At 41.4% G+C, this 12,240-nt stretch overlaps 1 pseudogene across 1 annotated transcript; it reads left to right on the forward strand.

Moving 5' to 3' along the window:
- Positions 1-9,718: 9,718 nt before the first annotated feature.
- LOC309552889 (olfactory receptor 10A3-like) lies at positions 9,719-10,645 on the forward strand (annotated as a pseudogene). Its single transcript has one exon. The product of its transcript is annotated as an olfactory receptor 10A3-like (transcript).
- The last annotated feature ends 1,595 nt before the right edge of the window (positions 10,646-12,240 follow it).

Genomic DNA, 12,240 nt, shown 5'->3' on the forward strand with positions numbered 1-12,240 from the left:
GACCATATTTGGCACAGTGGTAGGGGAGATCTTCCTTTACCACTCTGAAAATGTTGGAGTAGCTAGCCTGAAATTTTCTGGTCAACTTTTTCAGGGGCCTTTTGGGAGTGTGTGGCCCTGGGGCAGTACCGTGGAGAAGGGACTGCTGGAAACCATATTAATCCCAATATTCTTAGCTATCCAATGTTACCTGCGGAGCAGGGCTCACTGGTACCTATGTTCTACAGTATTTGTGCAAATTTGACGCCCATGCCAGTCCTCGTGAAAATTAGGCATCGTCCACAAAAAAATGTGTGTGACCCTGGGGGTCAGCTAGTATCCCTGTACCAAGTTTGGTGACCATATCCCCCCGTGATTTGGGTACCACAGGGCACAAAATTTATGGTACATTGGCCCGCTATGTTAATCCATGACTCTGATGGGGGTGGGAATTTGAGGGGGCCACAGCCCAGGCCCTGAAAGAGTCCAGGTTCCCTGAACATGTTTGGGGCCCACGCTGTGGCCCCTCCAAAATTCCCTACTGCGCCATATATTACCATAGGCTAGGCCAAACTAGCCTAAATCTAGGGCCCCACGGTAGCGGAACGATGTTGCCCAGGGGCACCAAACTTGGTATAGGGTTACTAGAGGACCCCCAGGGGCCACAAAATTTTTTTGGGGCCAATGCTTAATTTTCATGAGGACCTTCATGGGGGTGGAATTTGCCCAACCACCGCAGGACATAGGAACTGCAGAGCCAGGCTCTGCAAATATTGTTAAATAGCTAAGAGTCCAGAGATTCCTGCAGTACTCACCAATCCCCACTCCGCATTAGTGCCCGAGGGCCACACACTCCCAAGGGGCCCCCTAAAAAGCTGACCATAAAACTTCAGGCTAGCGACCTCAAAAATGTAGAGGTGTTAAAGGAAGACCTTCCCTACCTCTGGGCCTCTGGACTAATTTGGGGCCCGATCTGTGGCCCCTCAAATTCCTGATCGCGGCTGAACTATAGATTAACATAATGGGCCAGGCTAGCTTAAATGTAGGGCCCTGTGGTAGCCGAACCACGGTGCTCAGGGGCACCAAATTTGGCACATACATTTGTTTGGGGCCAATGCTTTATTTTCACAGGGACCTGCATTGGGGTAGACTTTAGCTGACCACCGCAGAATAGTCCAATGGTATCCAGCACTCCCTGCTGTGCCGTATGGCCCGGGGGCCACATACTCTCAAGGGGCCCTAGAAAAAGTTGATCAGGAAATTTTGAGCTAACAAACCCCAAAATGTTTGGGGTGGTAAAGGAAGGACCCCCCTACCTCTGTGCCAAATATGGCCCCCAGACTCATTTGGGGTCCTAGCTGTAGCCCCTCAAATTTCCAGACTAAGACTCTGCCATAGATTAACATAGCAGGCCAAGCTTCTATAAATGTAGAGCCCAAACCACGGGGGTTCAGGGCACCATACTTGGCAAACTTATACTAGAGGACCTCCAGTAGCCACACACATTTTTTGGGGGCAATGCCTAATTTTCACAGAGACTGGCATTGTGATTGAGTTTGGCCAAATATTGCAGAACATAAGTAATGCAAAGCCCCGCTTTACGGGTAATATCGGATAGCTAAGACTATGGGGATTAACTACTTGTCGACCAGGGCATAGCCCAATGATGGCTACAGCGTGGTCGGCCTATTCTGGGAGGGCGTACAGAGACATCCGAATCGCGCTTCCCACGGATTGTGTTAAAGGGCCAACGACAGGGGCCATTTACCATGTGATCGCTCCATCCAATGACAGAGCGATCATTTGTCAACAGAACGCTGCATGTCTGGTTTAGCTCTCTCTTCGCACGCTGTACACACCGATGGGCACCGCCCCTACCTCATCCATGCCCATCTCTGCCTCATCCATGCCCATCTCTGCCCTATTTATGCCCACCTGTGTCTCATGCCCATCTGTGTCTAAATCATGCCAATGAGTGCCTCCTCATTTGTGCCTCATCAGTGTGTCCCTCATCATGCAGCCTGTATCCCCCTGTCATTCAGCCTCTTTCCCCGCCGTCATTCAGCCCCTGTCCCTGCCGTCATCCACCCTGTGTCCCCGCCGTCATGCAGTTCATGTCCCCCCGCCGTAATTTGGCCTGTGTCGGTGCCTCCGTCAGAGTCCTCCTTTACATCCAGTGTGTCCCTGTCAGAGTCCTCCTTTACATCCAGTGTGTCCCTGTCAGAGTCCTCCTTTACATCCGTGTCCCCATTAGAGTGCTCCTTTACATCTAGTGCTTCCCTATCAGGGTCCCCCTTTACATCAGTGTCCCAGTCAGAGTCCCCCTTTACATCAGTGTCCCCGTCAGAGTTCCCCTTTACATCAGTGTCCCCGTCAGAGTCCCCCTTTACATCCAGTGTCCCTGTTAGAGTCCTCCTTTACATCAGTGTCCCTATCAGAGTGCCCCGTTATGTGTCCCAGTCACATAGCTCCTTTATGACCCACGGTCAGAGTGCCCCTTTATTATTGCAGTCGGCGTGCCCCTTTAGTATTCCAGAGTGCCCTTTTATTATTGCAGTCGGTGTGCCCCTTTAGTATACCAGAGTGCCCTTTTATTATTGCAGTCGGCGTGCCCCTTTAGTATTTCAGAGTGCCCCTTTAATGTGTCCCATATGAGTACTGATCGTAGTATTTCAGGGTGCCCCTTTAATGTGTGCCATATGAGTTATATATATAGCTATATATATATATAGTAACTATATATATATCTATATATATAGATATATATATATCTATATATATATATATACATACTATATATAGTATATATATATATATACTATATATATATATATATATAAATATACTATACTATATATATACTATAATATACTATATGAGTACTGATCATAGTATTTCAGGGTGCCCCTTTAATGAGTTATATATAGCTATATATATATAGTAACTATATATATATATATATAGTATATATATACACTGTATATATATATATATATTTATATATATATATATATATATATATATATATATATATATATATATATATATATATATATATATATATATATATATATATATATATATATATATATATAAATATACTATACTATATATATATACTATAATATACTATACTACTATAATATATATAATATAATATACTATATATAGTATATGTATAGTATATATATATATAGTATATATATAGTATAGTGTATATATATATATATATATATATATATATATATATATATATATATATACACTATATATACTATAATATACTATATAATATACTATACTACTATAATATATATATAATATATATATATATATATATATATATATATATATATATACACTATATATATATACTATATATATATACTATATATATACACTATATATATATATATATATATATATATATATACACTATATATATATATATATATATATATGTTTATATATTAGTTACATATAGCGAGTTAGAATCTTCATATGTGTAATCATCGTACAGAGCGAGTTAGAATCTGACATTAGATTCTTCCCCGCTCTGTCTCTCGTCGAGAAATGCCCCCAACGGACTGCGCACGCGCTACAGAGCGAGTCAGAATCTGACATTAGATTCTTCCCCGCTCTGTCTCTCGTCGGATTGTGCCCCCGACGGACTGCGCACGCGCCAACCCCAGCCGATCAGCTGTTCTGACAGGGTGACGTCACTTACGGAGCATGCGCAGTCCGACCCGGGCATTATCCGACGGAGGGCATTCCTCGACACGACACCGGCACTGGGGAGCTACAGTTCATTGAGAGAACCATGAATGCCAACATGTACTGTGACATACTGAAGCAGAGCATGATCCCCTCCATTTGGAGACTAGGCTCCAGGGCAGTATTCCAACATGATAACGACCCCAAAAACACCTCCAAGACAACCACTGCCTTGCTAAAGAAGCTGAGGGTAAAGGTGATGGACTGACCAAGCATGTCTCCAGACCTAAACCCTATTGAGCATCTGTAGGGCATCCTCAAACGGAAGGTGGAGGAGCGCAAGGTCTCTAACATCCACCAGCTCCATGATGTCATCATGGGGGAGTGGAAGAGGACTCCAGTGGCAATCTGTGAAGCTCTGGTAAACTCCAAGCCCAAGAGGCTTAAGGCAGTGCTGGAAAATAATGGTGGCCACACAAAATAATGACACTTTGGGCCAAATTTTGACTTAGGGGTGTACTCACTTTTGTTGCCAGTGATTTAGACATTAATGGCTGTGTGTTGAGTTATTTTGAGGAGACAGCAAATTTACACTGTTATACAAGCTGCACACTAACTACTTTACATTGTAACAAAGTGTCATTTCTTCAGTGTTGTCACATGAAAAGATATAATAAAATATTTACAAAAATGTGAGGGGCGTACTCACTTTTGTGATATACTGTGTATATATATATATATATTTTTTTTTTAAGTTTAAATAATAATAATTTAAAGTCTAATTAAAGAGTAAGTGTATTTTCATGGGGCTTGTCTACCTCTGTCTTCTTGCCAGGAGATGTAGGTAGATGAGCACCATAGACTTCTATGGACCTCCACTGTGCAGACGCAGCCAGGAAGAAAGGCCTTGGGGCACAAAGTGTCAACAAACATAGAGGGCTGAAGGTGTCTGGTTTCAATAAGTATGCACTTGTTTGTTAAAGTTGCATGCAATGTTACAGCACATAAAGATTTTGAGGGACAGCTTTAGTTCAGTTTACCTTCCCGAACCTTTGGCTGCTGCTGGTGGAACTCACTCATTTTTATCATGGTTAGGGTTGGGATGAGAATTCGGTCTGAACTAACGTCTGAACTTTTGACTGTACATATGGATAAAATACAGATAGAATTCAAACTTTAGGAATGTTCGTCAGGAATTTCCCAGCTGAGTGCCCTATAATGCATTGCAATTGTAGCGCTACCCCTGTAGGAGCTGCTTGAAATGATGGGTTCTTTGTTCTTTGCCTCAACCTTCTCAAGACCTTCAGCCCCTCTGACACACAAGGTTGAGTGTACAAACACACAATATGACAGAAAATCACTGAAAATAATACTTTTACCAGTACCCAGTAGTAGTATTATATCAAAGGAAACAGGCACTAAATAACTTAAAAAAAAGTAATGGCAAACCTAGTACCGTATATTGTCACCCGATATGGTTGGTAATGAAGCAAGCATAAAAATGCATTAACAATGGTATTAACACAATGTAGCATACAGAGTAATTAATAATGACTATGCATAAGATGATGCTTGGCATCCAGATTAGCATAAACAGTAGCGAGGTCAGATAAAGTGCAGCAGTGGGCAGTAATAAAGTTTGATTTACCGATCACAGAAACTGTACTGCCTGTAAGTGCATTGATGGTGACTATGCTAAGTCTAGACTGACTAGATGTACACTGTCCAAAGAAATGAAAGACAGGTCAGAAGGGCACAAAAGGGACCTGCAGGATGGTTTTATGGGAGAGGCAGTTCATTATGTTATTGTTCTGCCGGCTATCTTTGGGACCCTTTAAGAAATGGTGATGCACTTAATGACAGTCTTAAAGGATAACTTCACCTCTATGAAACATGTTACATGTTCCACCCACATTTATGGATATGTAACATGTTCCAGCATCTGAAGCCTCTCCTCCTCGACCCCCCCCCCCCCGCCAGTGACAACAGAGCCTTTGTTCCCAACAGTCCCTCCCAAAAGAATAAGATTCTCTGAAAACCAACAGCACCAAAACCAACGGCGCTAAATCCCAGAATGAATGGCCCAGTACCAGAACTGTAATATCACACCAGACTCAAAGAATCAGGGCTCAAACCTTTCCTCCTGATGCCCTGGTAAACCCATTATGACTGCCTTCCAGCTCAGGGTCAGCTACAGCTCTCCCTTTCACTTCACAGACAGGTGCCCAGGCCAACACTAGCAATTTTTCCAAAATTGATTTTATACATTTGGTTTTCCCTGACGATTTACTTAAATACATCGTGCACCAGACTAATTTTTTTTGCAGAGCAATATATTGCAAACAACCCCAATTCATCCTATTCCCATCTGTTTCAATGGATGCATCTTACATTGGAGGAGTTAAAAATTGTTTTTGGGCCTTACGTTTAATATAGGGCTTACATGCCTACTGGTCCACCCACCCCATCCAACTGAAATTTATGTCCCTAACCAAAACTTTTGTGAAGATGAACTCCTTGCCCACTTCACAGGCCAGCTGCAATTCCATCATTACATTCCCAGTAAAGCCAGGTATAGATTTAAGCCCAACAAGCTCTGTGAAAGAGCCACAGTATATGTGCATGCCCTCCATGTGCATGAAGGCAAAGACTCCCAGCTCCAGCCCCCTGAGTACCCAACCTACATTGGCACAAGTGGAAACATTGTCTGAGACCTGGCATTCCCACTGTTCAAAAAAGATTTCCATATTTACCTTGATGACTTCTATACAAGTCTGGACCTGTACTGTGAAAAAACCTTGGCCTGAGGCGGAGGAGTAACTGCTTTGACTCACCATCCCCCTCCCTGTCTGTGTTTTTTTTTTACTTGGTTGGAGGGTGTGGGTCCTCGGGCCTACCTGAAGCCTAGGGGGAGGATGTGTGGCCATTAGGTCCTTCCTCCACTAAATCGGGAGGTCTCTCTTCGGGAAAGCCTCAAACCTAGTAATCGATGGTTGGCTTTGGCTAACCATAAGAAGAGTTGTCCTCCAGGCCTTTTGGCTAGGTGGACCAAATTGTACTTTGCCCTTATTAGGAGCCTGGCAGACCTGGGGGATCAGGGTGGAGTCCCACTTCTTCGGGAGGTGGACTAGAGACACGCCATTTAGTGTATTTTTTGTGTGTTTTTCACATGTCCTTTTTTTGTACACTTAGGTGTTTTGTTTTTGCATACCCCCGTGGGTTAAACAAAAAATCACCTACTGGCTGGACAGGAGAGTACATAATATGAAAATGTAGTTTTTCCTATTTATCTTGCCAAAACCACTATGTAATCCCTTTAACATTGCTTACTATTTAAAAAATGTTAATCTATTTTATGTAAATTAGGCTAGCCGTTCTTGACTTAGTTGAATAATGTAGTAACGGCTGGGATTCAGCAGCATGGGAGTTCCAGCTTTGCTCTGCCACAATTTATCTAATTAGGTCGATGTGGATTTTTCTCTTGTGTATGTTTTAGGAATACAAGCAGCATATAACTAAATGATGAATCTAGATCTCATTGCCTATCTAAAAACACTCACTCCGTAGTGTTTACTTTGCTCTAAGCCATTCTTTATTACTTAACAACATACCTGTGTGAGAAGCCTGCGGAGAAGCTGCTGCTTCCTGGCTCCTGTCTTCTAGGTCCAGCTTCCTTTCTCAGGAGTTTCTATGAAATCCGTTACCAGTCTCTCAGGTAAGAAATATACCAATGTTGATGGTGAAAATATTTGTTGTAGGAAACATTTGACCAGTTTTGCTTTTAGTTTTTGGACAGTGTTTTTTATTTTTTTTTTATATGAAGTATAATTGTTCTGTATCAGAAAGTTTTAAGGCTCAGCTGAACTTTCAGTGTAGATCAGCTAAGTGCATTTTACAGTGCCTTAAAAACATATTCATACTAGGGATCGACCGATTATCGGCAAAGCTGATATATCGAGGGCCAATATGCAATATCTGAGGTTACCGATATTGCCGATATTTCGGGAAAGTGCTTGTACCGGAGTGATGCCTGCAGCTAGAGGCATCACCCCGGTACCGGCGTCCATAGCCGACGGTCGGCTGTCTTGTAATGACAACCGATGCAGCTGTGAAGACGCTCGGCTGTCATTACAAGGAGCGGGAGGGGACGTCCTCCCGCCACCTTCCGCGGCCCGCCCAGGTCTCCCGTCCCACCGGGAGACCCGGGCAACCAGCCTGCACGGCCACCGAAAACCCAATCAATACCGCATTGGGCTCTGATCGGGTCTCCATGCAAAAACCCGGAAGTGATGTCATGAGTGACATCACTTCTGGGTACTGTCTGGCGCCAGATTAAAAAAAATGACAGCATTAAAAACAGCCAGACTTGGTGTTTTGAATGCTTTTAAGTGCAGAGGAGGGGTTTGGGGTCTTTTAGACCCCCAGATCTCTCCACAAAAGTATCTGTCAAAAAAATATTTTTTTTTGAAATGTTCAAAAATATCGGCCCATATCGGCCGATACCGATATGCACTGGCCAAAATATCGGTATCAGCAACGAAAAACCGATATCCGTCACTAATTCATAACCCTTGAAATTTTCCACAATTTGTCATGTTACAACCATAAACGTAAATGTATTTTATTGGGGTTTTATGTGGTAGACCAACACAAAGTGGCACACAATTGTGAAGTGGAAGGAAAATGATAAATGGTTTTACATTTTTTTTTTTACAAATAAATATCTGAAAATTGTGGCGTGCATTTTTACTCAGCCCCCCTGAGTCAATACTTTGAAGAGCCACCTTTCACTGCAATTACAGCTGCAAGTCTTTTTGGGGATGTCTCTACCAGCTTTGCACATCTAGAGAGGGACGTTTTTGCCCATTCTTCTTTGCAAAATAGCTCAAGCTCTGTCAGATTGGATGGAGAGTGTCTGTGAACAGCAATTTTCAAGTCTTGCCACAGATTCTCAATTGGATTTATGTCTGGACGTTGAATGCACTATTCTAACACATGAATATGCTTTGATCTAAACCATTCCATTGTAGCTCTGGCTCTATGTTTAGGATTGTTGTCCTGCTGGAAGGTGACCCTCTGCCCCAGCCTCAAGTCTTTTGCAGAATCCAACAGATTTTCTTCTAGGATTGCCCTGTATTCGGCTCCATCCATCTTCCCATCAACTCTGACCAGCTTCCCTGTCCCTGCTGAAGAAAAACATCCCCAGAGCATGATGCTGCCACCACCTCAGCTTTTAATTTCCATCAAACGATGTGTCATCCTTTCGTTCCTAACAAATTACCCAGTCCATATCAGTATAGAAATTCAGCATGAGATTTTTCCCCATTGAGATCTGAAGTGTTTTCAAAGTGTTCCTTTTTATTTTGTAAATAAATGCAATTTCATGCAAAAAAAAGGACAATGCACATTTTTTTCCATTACAGTGGGGTGTGTTTTAATGTATAGGAAGAATTATGCATGCCCAGTTGTTCTTGATATATGGTGCATTGGAAGCCAAATTAAAAAACATGGGCTACCCAACACCATGTACATTAACACATGGATGATGACAGGTAGAACAAATCTATGCTCTAGCAATACTGAGTACTGAACAAAAATTGCCTTAATTTTACATTTTTGTTCATTTTTTTGTTGGCGTTGGCAAGTAGTGATAAGCAAGCTAGTTAGAAAATAATGCAAAACAGCAAACTGGTGCATTTTAAATGTTATGGATGCTACTGGATATATGCTTATTTGCTAATGTGCAGATACTTGTACAGTTTATGAACCATGGTTGTCTGTATTCCTAAGCTGCATAATTTAACTTTAATTATCATATCTCACATTTCACTCTATTTTTCTAGTTGAAAAATAAAAAAAATGGGTACATTTAAAATTTTTGCATCACTGTACATTTCTGTTGTGAAATTCCTACAGTTACTTACAGTATGTTTGTTACCATTTTCTAAAAACATGCTCAATTCTATTTATTATTATTTTTTTGGTTCCAGTACTTCATCAGATACTTTCGTATGGCATCCAAATAATGACCAACAAGAACCACACACTGGTGAAAGACTTCCTGCTCCTGGGATTCGGCAACCTTCATGACTTTAAAATTCTAGTTTTTCACTGTCTTTCCGATCATTCACATAATTGCCTTAACCAGCAATGTTCTTGTTGTTGTGTTGGTTGTGTTCATCTGAAGTCTTCACACTCCCATGTACTTCTTTATCAGTCAGCTGTCTTTGTCCGAAATCGTCTTCACCAGTAACATTAAGCCTAACATGCTGTGGTTGATACTGGTGGGTGGTGGGAAAGTATCCGTGGCCAGATGTTTTTTCCAGTGCTATCTACTAGCAGTTCCAGTGGTTGCCCAGTGTTTACTGTTGTCTTCCATGTCTTTTGATCAATATTTGGCCGTATGTAAACCACTGCACAATGCAAGTATCATGGCTTTTAGACACCAATTGGAAATAGGCACTTTTTGTTGGTCAATGGCCTTAACGTTAGCTTTTGTACTATATGCTTTATTATAAAGTTTGGAATTCTGTGGCCCAAATATTATCAATCATTTTTTTTGTGACATTTCTCCCGTGGTAGAACTTTCTTGTTCAGATAACCCTGCTGTTCAGCTGATCCCTTTTGTATTTTCTTTTCCTTTTGTAGTCTGTCCATTTATGTTGATCATAGCCACGTACATCTCCATCCTCCACACCATTCTCAAGATTCCATCCAACACTGGAAGGCAGAAGGCTTTCTCCACCTGTAGCTCCCACCTGATCATTGTGAACCTTTACAATTGAACCTTATCAATAAGATCCACACCTTTACATCGAACATCAATTCTGTTAACCTGAACAAGATTCTTTCTTTGATATACATCCTTTTGACTCCATTAATCAATCCTCTGATTTACAGCTTGAGTAACCAAGAAATGAGAAATGGTATTAGGAAATTCACTTACCTTTAAAGATGAACTTCAGGCAAACAGCTAAATACTTGTTGTGACCTACCTATAATACATAGTTACATAGTTGGTAAGGTTGAATAAAGACATGGGTCCTTACAGTTAAACCTGTGAATGTGTGTGTGTGTATTCTCTACCATTTCTTATATCCCTGTATATTGAATTTGCTAAGATGCCTATCTAAGAGTTTTTTGGAATTATCAACACTCCCAGCTGACACCACCAATTGTGGAAGGGAGCTTTATATCCTTACTGCTCTAACAATAAAGAACCCCCTGCATAGTTTATGGTAAAACTGCTTCTCATCCAACTTCTTTGAGTGGCCATGTGTCTTTTTAAGTGATCTGTCACTGAATAGTTTTTTCTCTATGCTAAAATCAACATTTAGATATTTGTGTATCACAATAATATCTCCTCCTAACTGTCTCTTCTCAAGGGAGAATATGTTTAATGTATGTAGTGTTTATTCATAACTGAGGTCCTCCAGTCTCCTTAACAGCTTTGTTGCCCTTCTCTGAACCTTCTCCAGTTCCAGCACATCCTTTCTGAGGACTGGAGACCACAACTGGACATACTCAGTGTTATAGTTTTGTCTCTTAAGTAAATACCCTTTTAATGCATGCTAATAGTCTGCTAACTTTGCTTGCTGCAGCTTGGCATTGCATGTTATTACTAGGCCTGTTGCCTACTAGGACCCTGAGATCCTATTCCATCCCAGAGGTTCAACCCCTAGTGAGTAACTTTTATTCATATTTTTAGTCCCCAAGTGCATTACTTTACATTTATCAATATAAAACCCCACCTGCCATGCAGTTTCCCTCCCCTTTATTTTATCAAGGTCTTCCTGTAGGGTTGCTATATTCTGTTGTGAGGTTATTACCCTGCATAGCTTTGCATCATCTGCAGACACTGAGCCCTGAGACACCCCCTACACCAGTTTTCTACCCAGGTACATACACTATTGTCAATGCCAACTGACCTCAATTTGTAAATTATGTTTTTATGGGGTACTGTATCAAATGCTTTGGTGAAGTCCAGATACACTATGTCCACAGGCATTTCTCTATCCAGATTACTGCTTACCTCCTCATAGAATGGTAAAATATTGATCTGGCAAGAACGATCTTTCATAAATCAATGCTGGTTACTACTAAGGATACTATTTTTATCAGCAAATTCCTGGATATACTGTAGTTCCTTATCATTTCCTCCAATAGTTTACATACTATGGATGTTAGGCTGACTGGTTAGGCTGACTGGTCTTTTACCAGGTATGTAAAAGCCCAAAACAGCAAGGTTGATAAAGACATGGATGAGCGAGTTTGGGGTGGAGGAACTTGAATGGCCTGCACAGAGTCCTGATCTCAACCTGAACGTTTGGGATAAATTAGTGCGGAGACTTCAAGTCTTCTCTTCAACATCAGTGACTGACCTCACAAATACGTTTCTCAAACCTTCTGGACAGCCTTCCCAGAAGAGTTGAAGCTGTTATAGCAGCAAAGAGTGGGCCAACTTAATATTAAATCCTATGGACTAAGACTGGGATGCCATTAATGTTCACGTGCCTGTAAAGGCAAGCATCCCAATACTTTTGGTAA

Source organism: Pelophylax lessonae (genome assembly GCF_965119305.1).
Source record: "Pelophylax lessonae genome assembly, chromosome: 4".
Classification (NCBI taxonomy): Eukaryota; Metazoa; Chordata; class Amphibia; order Anura; family Ranidae; genus Pelophylax; species Pelophylax lessonae.